An 11,824-nucleotide genomic window follows, 5' to 3' on the forward strand; every position below is an offset into this window, starting at 1 on the left:
AAGCCACTTTGTTGAGATCTTTCTGAAGACGTTACATTGGAGGAGAGAAACAACGAATGCTCTAACGGCAGTGGAAGAATAGTCATTGAGTCAAGGCGGTTTACAAAATGTATCACATGCAACGAGGACACTCATTGTCTTTAAAGGAGTAGTAAAACTGTCTGGAACATCTAAACCTGCGTGGAATACTTCGGAACTCTGAGAGATAGTGGTGCAGAAAGTTACGCCTTTGTGATTGGCGCCTCGCTGGATCGACTGCCAGATAAACCCGGGATATTATTTGGCTGAAATGGTGTCTTGGTGAGTAACTTATTCTGAAAGGGATCCAAAGTTATTTGTGAACTGTTCTCACACGAACATTTCTTGCGTGAACTCGGGGGATTTTCTATTTTCTTGTCTTGCATTCTTTTTTGGTGGTCTGGACCCTGTATTATTTTATCTAATTATGGTATAATGTGATGTGCATGCAAAATATGGCTGGGCTGTCCAGGCGCATACATTTCATTTAATTTATGTGTAACGGCAAAATAGTGGGCAGAGCTCCAGAAGGAGTACCTACACTTTATGCAAATTTTTTAAAATTATGCTAATTTATTCATGACGTTGCAGTTTCTGTGCTCATGAATATTCATTATTTTGTGGCTCAATACATTTTAAAAGGGGCGATATATTATTTTTGGGGGAAGAGTTAGAAAGGGGGATTAGCAATCCTTAGGGGGTCAATACAAAAGAAGGGACCCATTTGGAGAGCAGCCATGCTCCTCGTGTCTGTTGTTGCACGTGACCTACAGCTGTCAACAGTGTTTGTTCTTCGACTGTGTTCGTTCTTCGACGACTTCGACTGGCTTCCATGTGGGGTAGTATTCTTGTGTTCTGTTTTCCTGACTTGAGTTTTTGAAACCGCTGTTTATGTTTTTAACGTCTTTCATGTCTTTTGTAGGAGTGTCCAATCCGTGATTCGAACTTGCGATCTTTGAGTTCCCAGCGCACTGTCTTGTCCACTGTACCACGAGTGTCTTCACACAGGAGTTTGGATTTAAGTCCTACTCATAGGAGCACTGTCTTCACTAGCATTCAAAAATCTAACTAAACATACTGGATTCGAACCAGCGATCGCTCACATTGCTGACATAGTACAAATCAACTGAGCTATGTGGGTAGTCATGCAAATTAAATAATTTGTTGTCATATTTAGCTTTATTGCCAAATGGTGTTTGTGAGAAAAAGATGGGCAGGCAAGGGAATTGAACCCAGGTCCTCCTGATCACTATGTAAAGAACTGACCCACAAGACCACAATGGATTAACTGGATGTGTTTGCATTTGATAAGACTATATAGTGTGTATATATATAGAAATACAACATATTTCTATTATTGAGTTACAATTGTCCAAAAAAATTGCCAATTTTGTGTTTTTACTTGTGTAAACTATATGCATGCCATAACCCGTTAGTGTACATCTTGCCAATTGGGTGTTTGCCATTTGCGTTGCCCATACCTGACCCGACCCTAACCCTAATGTCAAGACACGTTCCTGTTAATAATTCTGTTGCCCATACCTGACCCGACTCTAACCCTAATGCCAAGACACGTTCCTGTTTATAATTGCTCAATAATGATACTCTGTTGTGCACTGTCTGCGGGTACTGTAAAATGACTAATTTTCATTGGGTTTAATTTTCACTGATTTACCATTTCAGGCATATTAAGTGGGTTTTAAATTCACGGTTTCGTCATTTAGATAATGTGTTCTATGCTAAATTGTACATATTCACTGTGTTTTAATTTAGCGCATTTTCCAGTCAGCGAAATAAGCTAAATTAAAACCCAGTGAATAATTACCCCATTTACAGTAAGTTGCATTGATGTCAACTGATTAAACAAGTCGCATTTAAGTAATTTCCACTATTAACAAGTGGTTAAATTGTGACAATAAATGTGTGGACAAATATTTGAGATTAATTTTGGTGTAGACAACTCTCGTTTAATTATTTTACACCATTACAAGTTGTTAAATTGAGAGAATAAATGTCTCAACAAATATTAAATACTTAGTTTGATGTAAACAACTCACGTTTGATTAATTCCCACAATTACAGGTTGTTAAATTGAAAGAATAAATGTGCGGACAAATATTTTAGACTTATTTTGGTGTAGACAGCTCTCGTTTAATTATTTTACACAATTCCAAGTTAAATTGAGAGAATAAATGTATGGACAAATATTTTAGACTTATTTTGGTGTAGACAGCTCTCGTTTAATTATTTTACACCATTACAAGTTGTTAAATTGAGAGAATAAGTGTGCGGACAAATATTTTAGACTTATTTTGGTGTAGACAGCCCTCGTTTGATTAATTCCCACAATTACAAGTTGTTAAATTGAGAGAATAAATGTACGGACAAATATTTTAGACTTATTTTGGTGTAGACAACTCTCGTTTAATTATTTTACACCATTACAAGTTGTTAACGTGAGAGAATAAATGTATGGACAAATATTTTAGACTTATTTTGGTGTCTACAGCTCTCGTTTAATTATTTTACACCATTACAAGTTGTTAAATTGAGAGAATAAATGTGCGAACAAATATTTTAGACTTATTTTGGTGTAGACAGCTCTCGTTTAATTATTTTACACCATTACAAGTTGTTAAATTGAGAGAATAAATGTGCGGGCAAATATTTTAGACTTATTTTGGTGTAGACAACTCTCGTTTAATTATTTTACACCATTACAAGTTGTTAAATTGAGAGAATAAATGTGCGGACAAATATTTTAGACTTATTTTGGTGTAGACAACTCTCGTTTAATTATTTTACACCATTACAAGTTGTTAACGTGAGAGAATAAATGTATGGACAAATATTTTAGACTTATTTTGGTGTCTATAGCTCTCGTTTAATTATTTTACACCATTACAAGTTGTTAAATTGAGAGAATAAATGTGCGGACAAATATTTTAGACTTATTTTGGTGTAGACAACTCTCGTTTAATTATTTTACACCATTACAAGTTGTTAAATTGAGAGAATAAATGTGTGGACAAGTATTTGAAACTTATTTTGGTGTAGACAACTCTCATTTGATTAATTCCAACAATTACAAGTTCTTAAATTGACAGAATGAATGTATGGACAAATATTGACCATTATATTTGTGAGTAAATACCTGTTGTTTAATTAATTTCCACCTCTACAAGGTTGAGAGAATAAATGTGTCGACAAATATTTGATACTTATTTAGGTGTAAGAACTCGTGTTTGACCAACTTCCACCATTGCAAGTTGTTAAAATAATGAAATAAATATACTGGTATCATTGGATATTTGATTTAATTGTGAAACTTTCTAACAAAATGTTAACTGCTGGCTTCGAACCCTCAATCAACAATTCCGCAGACACGGTATAAATTCCACAACACCACAGAAGATATTCGTCTGTTGCCTGAATTGTTTTCGTAATATAGGGAACGCCATCGACACTTTAACAAAACTTACCTTGACTTGGGTCTTGTTTATCTCTTGTCACAATCTGGAAACTGTTGAACAAATTGCGCGTCGTCCAGTTTAAGACGTTAGTTATTTTATTATTTATTCATTCAGTTTTGTATGGTGGAGTTTTGTAAGGTTTATTATTTTTTTGCGACGTTCTTTGTTTACTTGTTTACGGTTTGAGAGATTTCAGTTTATTTGATTTACGTTTTTACGGTAGCTCTGAGCGGGACTCGAACCCACTGTCTTTTCAAGCTAATTTTGTTTTATTTTGATGGCACGCTTGTGTACCACGCCACGACGTTGGTCGTTAAGTGGTGTTCATTTTTCTAACTACTCCAGTGTTCCGATGAGTTGAACGGAAAAGCCAAAACGATTGCTGGTTTCTGATTGCTTCGGTTCTGGTGAGTGTGTATCTAGTGTGATTCGAACCCATGTCGTTTGTATTGGGCGTTTTTTTATTTCCCATGTTGGCTACGCCGTAATATGCAACCAGTTCCCCGTTTTATTGTGATTTTGAGTGTTTAATGATGTCTTCCTCACCCGTAACGCCATGACCCAGTTTCAACCACACGGCCATTTTGCAACACAGTTCGTGACCCTCGGCGTCACCCGACTGACTGTATGAGCGTTCTGTTCAACTGTTAAGCTAGGATTTATTACCGTTATTATCATTATATTGTCACGTGATTTGTTTTACCTTATGTGTAATGTCTTAAGTATCTTTATTGTAATTTGTATATACCAATTCGTATATACCGAGGAAACGACCCCGATTGAAGGTCATGTATTTTATGACGTCACCAATTCGTGTGTAGGTACTGCTTCTAGATCTGTGCCAAATAGTGTGGTGAACATGAAATTTACATGAGTTGAAAGCACCCTTATAAGCTATTCCTTTAATCATAGACCCTCTATGCTTTAATCTATGCTTTAATCCACCCTAAAGCAGGGTGTTATCGTATAATTAATTATGAAAATCTGTTATCAGTTAGCTCAAGAACTACATCAGTAGAATAAACAGCCAATGTCAACCAAGGTGTTAAAAATGGATACTGACAAATCAAACTAACCTTCAACTACATTGTATTGTTTTAGTAAGCTATAAAAATAATAAACCTTTTGTTTGTTCTAAGAATGATGAAAGTCTGTATTTAATTAATTTTCCATTTCAAGGTATACAAGTATATAAATTACCATTTTTAATAATAATAATCTTTATTGAATTAAGCATGAGATGACAATCAAAAGGTGAGACAAAATCAACAAAATACTTCACACACAGTCAAATAGCAGAACATATCAGAAAAATGATAAAAAATAAATCTAGAAAAAATCAATAACATGGCAAAATTATTATGAGGAAGCTGACAATTTTATTTTTTTCCTCTCGTAAACAGAAAGTACTCCCTCATTTTCACTGGTCATGATGACTTTCATATTTCTCTCTATTTGATGTGATATTTCATTATAAATTGTTCTGCTTCACTTATGAGAAATTTTCTCTCACTTGTGAATAATTTGAATATTGATTTCACTTTCATCACAGATTTAATATTTGTCACTTGGGTCATTACAATATATACCTACCGGTATTTCCTATCTGTAAAACATGTGAACTGGCTGGGTTTTTAATTTTTGATATTTTTCAAACTTGGAATTGTTTTAGCAGTCAATACACATACATGACATGTGTGTATCTACAAAGATTATTTTTTGTGGTTAATTACTTGTATATTATTTTATTGTGATTTTGGTATTTACTTCAAATTTAGTAATTTAATTTTTTAGTGATTAGTTTGTTTAAATAGGAGATTTAAATGTTCAATATATTATTTCTTCCATGATGCTTTCTACACTATTGGATTTTAAAGTGCCTGTGAAATGGCTGTTATTTTCACGCCTAAAATTATCATTTGATACATAAATATTATTAATTTTTATGTTTCTAAGCATGAATTATTTTTTTTAAGTGAAAAAATGTGTTTTAAACCCAGTCTTCGACAACTTTATTTTTGTATATTTTAAAACGAGGCTCCTCATTAGCTTCTCATTTGCATACAGAAATTCCCCTTGTGACGTCAGAAGGGGAAGTCGTATGGCAGCTTGCATTGCGGATACGTGTAAATAAGGCAAATTTCTTGTGCAGTTTTTTCGTCTTTGACTATAGTGTCACTTATGTACATGTTCGTCGAGGAAGAATGGACCATAATGAACACATAGTATCAATTTTTGTTGCATGGGGTTGAGTTAGATGCGAAATATGTCCGTTCTGGTGTAGCTGGTCACCGTAATCGTCACCGACACCGGCGCACTCTGGTTCTCATCAAGACCAGACAATGCTGGATAACAGAAAAAACAAAGCCTGTGTATATGCATTGCCATGTCTTATGCTGGCCCTGAACCAAACACTCTGGTTCTCATCAAGACCAGACAATGATGGATAACAGAAAAAACAAAGCCTGTGTATATGCATTGTCATGTCTTATGCAGGCCCTGAACCAAATACTCTGGTTTTCAGCAAGACCAGACAATGATGGATAACTGGAAAAACAAAGCCTGTGTATATGCATTGCCATGTCTTATGCTGGCTCTGAACCAAATACTCTGGTTTTCAGCAAGACCAGACAATGATGGATAACTGGAAAAACAAAGCCTGTGTATATGCATTGCCATGTCTTATGCTGGCTCTGAACCAAACACTCTGGTTCTCAGCAAGACCAGACAATGAGGGATAACTGGAAAAACAAGGCCTGTGTGTATGCATTGCCATGTCTTATGTCGGCCCTGAACCAGACACTCTGGTCCCCAGGAAGACCAGACAATGAAGAATAACTTGAAAAACAAGGCTAGTGTATATGCATTACCATGTATTACATCAACCCTGAATCAAACACTCTGGTCCCCAGCAAGACCAGACAATGCTGGATAACTGGAAAAACAAGGCCTGTGTATATGCATTGCCATGTCTTATGCCGGCCCTGAACCAAACAGTCTGGTTCGCAGTAAAACCATACAATGCTGGATAACTGGAAAAACAAGACCTGTGTATATGCATTGCCATGTCTTATGCCGGCCCTGAACCAAACAGTCTGGTTCACAGTAAGACCAGACAATGATGACTAACTGAAAAAACAAGGCCTGTGCATGGACATTGCCATGTCTTATGCCGGCCGTGAACCAAACAGTCTGGTCCCAAGCAAGACCAGACAATGAGGGATAACTGGAAAAACAAGGCCTATGCATGGACATACATGTTGTACCATGTCTTATGTTACTGTTAGCCCTGATCCAAACACTCTGGTTCCCAGCTAGACCAGACAATGATGACTAACTGCACTGTCATGTCTTATGCTGGCCCTGAACCAAACACTCAAACCCAATCAAGCAATATCAGTTCTTAAAAAAGTGGTATGATCTTGTTTAGACCACATGTCCTCTCTATGGTAATATTTTGTCAAGTTTTATTTTCACACTTGTATTTGTATGACTCAATCTGGAATATGAAAAAACAACTGGTAGATCATAATTGTTCAATTTTATCATGACAAACCAGCAAGACTCTATGTAGCCTGGTTAACTTCACAGTTTTTATGAGATTTTTGAAGGAGACATTAATTATTGGATTTATGCGATAGAATTAATCACTACAATATGACTTCAGAAAAACAAGGTGCTTATTAAGTTGCTCTGAACTATAAAAGCAACAAACAAATAGCCTGCTGCTGAATTTGGTTGCTAAGAAACATACATGGTGTCCTTGAAACATGTATTTATTGAGGGCAACTCTGAACAGATGACTGCAAAAAATAGGTTTCTGAGTGACATGCAATAAAACACACACATGATGTGTTATCAGAAAGGAATTCTATTCGGGGTTATAGTACCATTGTAAAAATTTGGAGAGTCAAGAACTATTTATATGCAAGATGTTAAAGAATTTTTTTTTTATTGGCATATCAAAATCCTTTATCAGAAATTAACATGTTCTGTATTCACCAAAATCCAACATTGCTATGTTTCTAGACAAAAAACAAACTTGAAACAAAAAAGAAACCATTTGATCTAAACAACCAGTGACCTTGAAAATCTAGTTGTATTGCAGTTGCATTTTTGAGTGAGAAAAATTTGAGGCCAAAATTGACTGATATATGCCCAAATTTTTGATAAAATCATTAATTCAGTCCAGTGGTTAGATAAGTTATTTATTTGATGCACAGGAAACCAAAACTTTGGATGTATATCACTCAGGTGATGAAAAATTGGTGATAATAACCAAGGGATGAGGAATTGCATTTCAAATGTATACTGTATCTTTAAATTATTCATTTCAGACGCCATTTTGTTGGACTGTGACATTTCCACAGTGACATCTCCTGTAATATATGATATTCTCAGTTCAAAAAGACCGACTTGTCAAATAAAAACAATAATTATGCTTAGCATGAGAAAGACAAATAAAAACTTTGCAAACTCACCTAACAACTTTAGAATGTTTGGCACCAAACTATGTTTATAATGCCTTAAATTCTGTTTAGATATCATGTTTATTGCACAGTTTTACGTGCAACTTTATTTCTGTCTTTCTCAACTACATGGATGAACTTTACACACATTAAGAAACACTGTAATTTTCCGAAATTATAACAGAGGTAATTAATGTAAAATGTTCCAAAGTGTTTCACTTATTGTATAATCATTTATTTTTGCTGAAAGGACGATCAGTGAAAATGTAATTCATCAAATATACCTTTTTCTCCTATATTTTACATTCAACTCATCGAAAATCAATTAAAATAAACTTCATAGAAAATATATTCAAAAAGTCCTTCCAGTGAAAATTAATTCCAGCTAAAATAAAGTATGTTATGCAAGAACTTGAGACCATGGATGCACTTAATGGTACAAATACAGTACATGTGTCTCTATGACAGTTGCTCCATTAATAGAGTAAATATGGTACTACATCTGAAATATAGATGTACTTGTAATGGTACAAATACAGTACATGTGACTCTGACAGCTGCTCCACTAATAGAGTAATTATGGTAATTCTCTAATTTTGATGACTATTTTTGTGATTTTTGGTAAAAAGGGATATTTTCGACTTCTTGTTAAAAAACGCAAATCCAATTGCTTTGATATTACATATACAGGTACTACATGTGGACCTCTCAGACTTGTTCATTTGGTGGTGATATCTTTAATTCTCTAATTTTGATGAATATTTTTGTATTTTTTGGTAAAAAGTGATATTTTTGAATTCTTGTTGAAACAACAAGTTTTATTGCTTTGATACTATACATATTGTTCATTTTCTAATGATATCTTCAGTTCTTTAATTGAAATGTGCATTTCTAACAGAGGAGCTATCTCAGCCGACAGCTGTCTTAAATCCACTGCGGCGATATGCTGGTCTGGAGTCTGGTTCTTTAAAATGTGTCAGTACTGAGCTAACAGAACTTATCTTGAAACCCAAGTAGTTGTAAGATCTTTCACAAATGAGGACAGTTGTGTTGTATATGTGACACTGTATATGACTGTAAGGTGAGGTCCATCCCATGTAACAATTGTCATTATATTTGTTGTAAAAACTACTTTTACGAAAACACTTTGAAAAAAATGTTGGTCGAAATATATATATTATTAAATCATGCAGTATTGTAAAATTATGGTGTAAGAGTATGTTTTCCTCTCATATTTTGGGTTTGGTGGCACATTTCGTAAAGCGGGACTGGAAATAGTCAACTGCGCCAGGATTGGACTGGAAAATGTGCTAAATTAAAACCCATTGAATATGTGAAATTAAGCATAGAACACATTATCTAAAAGATAAAACAGTGATTTTAAAACCCACTGAATATGCCTGAAATGCTAAATCATCAAAATTTAAACCCAGTGAAAATTAGTCATTTTACAGTAGATGAAATCAAATACATTGCAGTTTGTTAAACATAAAAAAAATATTGAATTCATTTCACATAAAAACCCTTTCTATCATATCTCTAGTTAAATTTAGTGAGTCAAATATGAATTTTACTGATCAATTCTTATTAATATCTTGTGAACTAATAGTCCAAATGAGATAAAACTTGATTTGTCAATATAAGATATATACTATGCAATATTGAGTTCTAACTTAATTAACAAGCTCATTTGCATATTTAATTAATTCATTTTACTTAATATCTTGTGAACTAATTGTCTGATAATTGTAAGTTTCTATAAAAAGACAAAGTCAGTCAGTTTAAAAGTTAAGTTATGCCCTGTACTGTACGAATATCTCTGTTTATTGATTATTATTGATTACATATAATCATTAACTAGAGTATATAGCAACGTTATCAGTTTAACATTAGTTACAATCACTTTACAAAATACAGCCTACACTTGCAGCCACATATCTCAATCTGAACAGTGTATGTGCCAGCACCGTGTTGTCCACATCTTATGCTGATCTACCATCTTAACATGTTACCACAATTCTGTAAGTTAATTCATCTTGTTTTTGTAGTACAATTATAAACTTCTCCTGCACAATGTAAAACTTGTTTTGATATTTTAAAATCACTTTGTTTAAACACAGATGTTTTTGTTCTAAATGTGTTTCTAATGTACATACGAGTTAGCATTTTAAAACTGAAAATGGTTTCTATTCTAGAATTTCTGTGAATCGTAAACTAAATCTAATCAAACTTTACACATGTATCTCTAATAATGATTTAAAGTGGATGACTGTTTTCTGTTTTGTTTATTACATGACAGAGATTGTGTCAAGTCAATGACATGTTGAAACAAAAATGAATATTAAAAGTTACATGATTTCATCAATAGGGTTTGTTTTAAATGATTACATTATGTGAATAATTATTTATGAAGATGTTATTTATATCTGGTGTGGCATTAAAAGTTAATGAATTGAACCCTTGTGTCAGGAAAAGGAAACATAGATAAAATGCTAATTGTATCTATGCATGTTGCTTTCTAAGTTTGTTAAAAATGAGTACCGTAAAATCTGTATTAGAAGCCGCATCCCCAATAGAAGTCGCACCCATTCTTTTTGAATATTTGAGAACCAAAAATTCATTATTTCTCATATGTGTAGATGCTCTAATAGAAGCCACATTCCCTCTGTTGCATTGTACCATTTTAATAGAAGCCTTGGTTTCTAATACAGATTTTACAGTAAAAATTATTGTTAAAATAAGATTGATAGTAAAAAGTATTTCACATGAGAATTACCCTTTATAATTGTTAAAACTATTTGGGAATTGTTTATAACTGGTGAGATTGGGTAAAAATGCATCGGGAAAACAAGACAATGTGAATAATGGCTGGCCTGAAACAGACAACCTCAGACACTAGACTAATTATATAGCATACCATTCATCATTGGTCCCAGGGAATAAGCTGTTGCATACCTAAAACAACAGCTGTTGTCAGACAGGTGATATAGACAGACTGTGGTCAAACTGACAAATGCACTGCTTTTATTGTTTAGTTTACAGCTTTCAGTTAATAATTAACTAAAGCAAAGAAGTTAAAACTTGAGTCCTAAACAGCTCAGTCTTGTTTGATCAATACCAGCAGTACCCAGCCATACATCTAGACTGCAACGGCTAAGAGTGAAGATTTGAACATTTTATTACCTTGCCTGCTCCAGAGTGAGGATACATATCTCAGGTAATTTCTACAAAGTGGTGACTATAAGTTGATTTTATCTGGTGTGCTCATTAACTGTGGCTGTGGTGTGAGTTGTTTGTGTTTTCGTGTTGTTGTAGTTGTTTACCAGAATTCTAATTCGCCTTAGTACGTACTGAACACATTTTTGATTATATGAACAAATTATCTATCCAAGTCCGTCACCGAAGAATCGTCTTGGTCATGGAAGGTAGTACCCGATAAACCTGTGCAAAAATTTTAACTTTTGAAAAAAAGGGGAGGGGCTTATGACCAATAAACTATGGCACTGTTTTACACCCATAATATGGCAAATAATTAGAAATGTCCCATGATGCTCGTTGCTATTTTGAACAAAATGTCCTTTAATAATTTTGGGTAAACTAAATCTCTGTAATTAATCTGCATAATAATAATAATAATCTTTATTGCTTTCTTAGAAATACAATCTTTCTATCAGTCTAAAGCAATAAATAATCAAAGAAAATTGAGTTAGTTAATAATAAGATAAAAGTAAGTGGAGATTTGTAAAGTGTCAAATCTATTTTTGTAAATGCACTGAGCAACATGCCCCTCGATTTCAGTCACCTTTGACCTTTGTCCACCAGGGAGTTGTTCCTTTGGTCAACATTGTTTAGCCAATCAGTCTT

General features: G+C 33.9%; 1 long non-coding RNA gene across 1 annotated transcript; it reads left to right on the forward strand.

The window, feature by feature from the left end:
- The first annotated feature begins 86 nt into the window (after positions 1-86).
- On the forward strand, positions 87-11,401 carry LOC146730167 (uncharacterized). The gene is made up of 2 exons (XR_014927949.1): positions 87-300; positions 10,996-11,401. It is a non-coding gene; the product is annotated as an uncharacterized LOC146730167 (long non-coding RNA).
- The last annotated feature ends 423 nt before the right edge of the window (positions 11,402-11,824 follow it).

Source organism: Saccoglossus kowalevskii, chromosome 20, assembly GCF_978046115.1.
Source record: "Saccoglossus kowalevskii chromosome 20, keSacKowa6.1, whole genome shotgun sequence".
NCBI classification, from domain to species: Eukaryota; Metazoa; Hemichordata; class Enteropneusta; family Harrimaniidae; genus Saccoglossus; species Saccoglossus kowalevskii.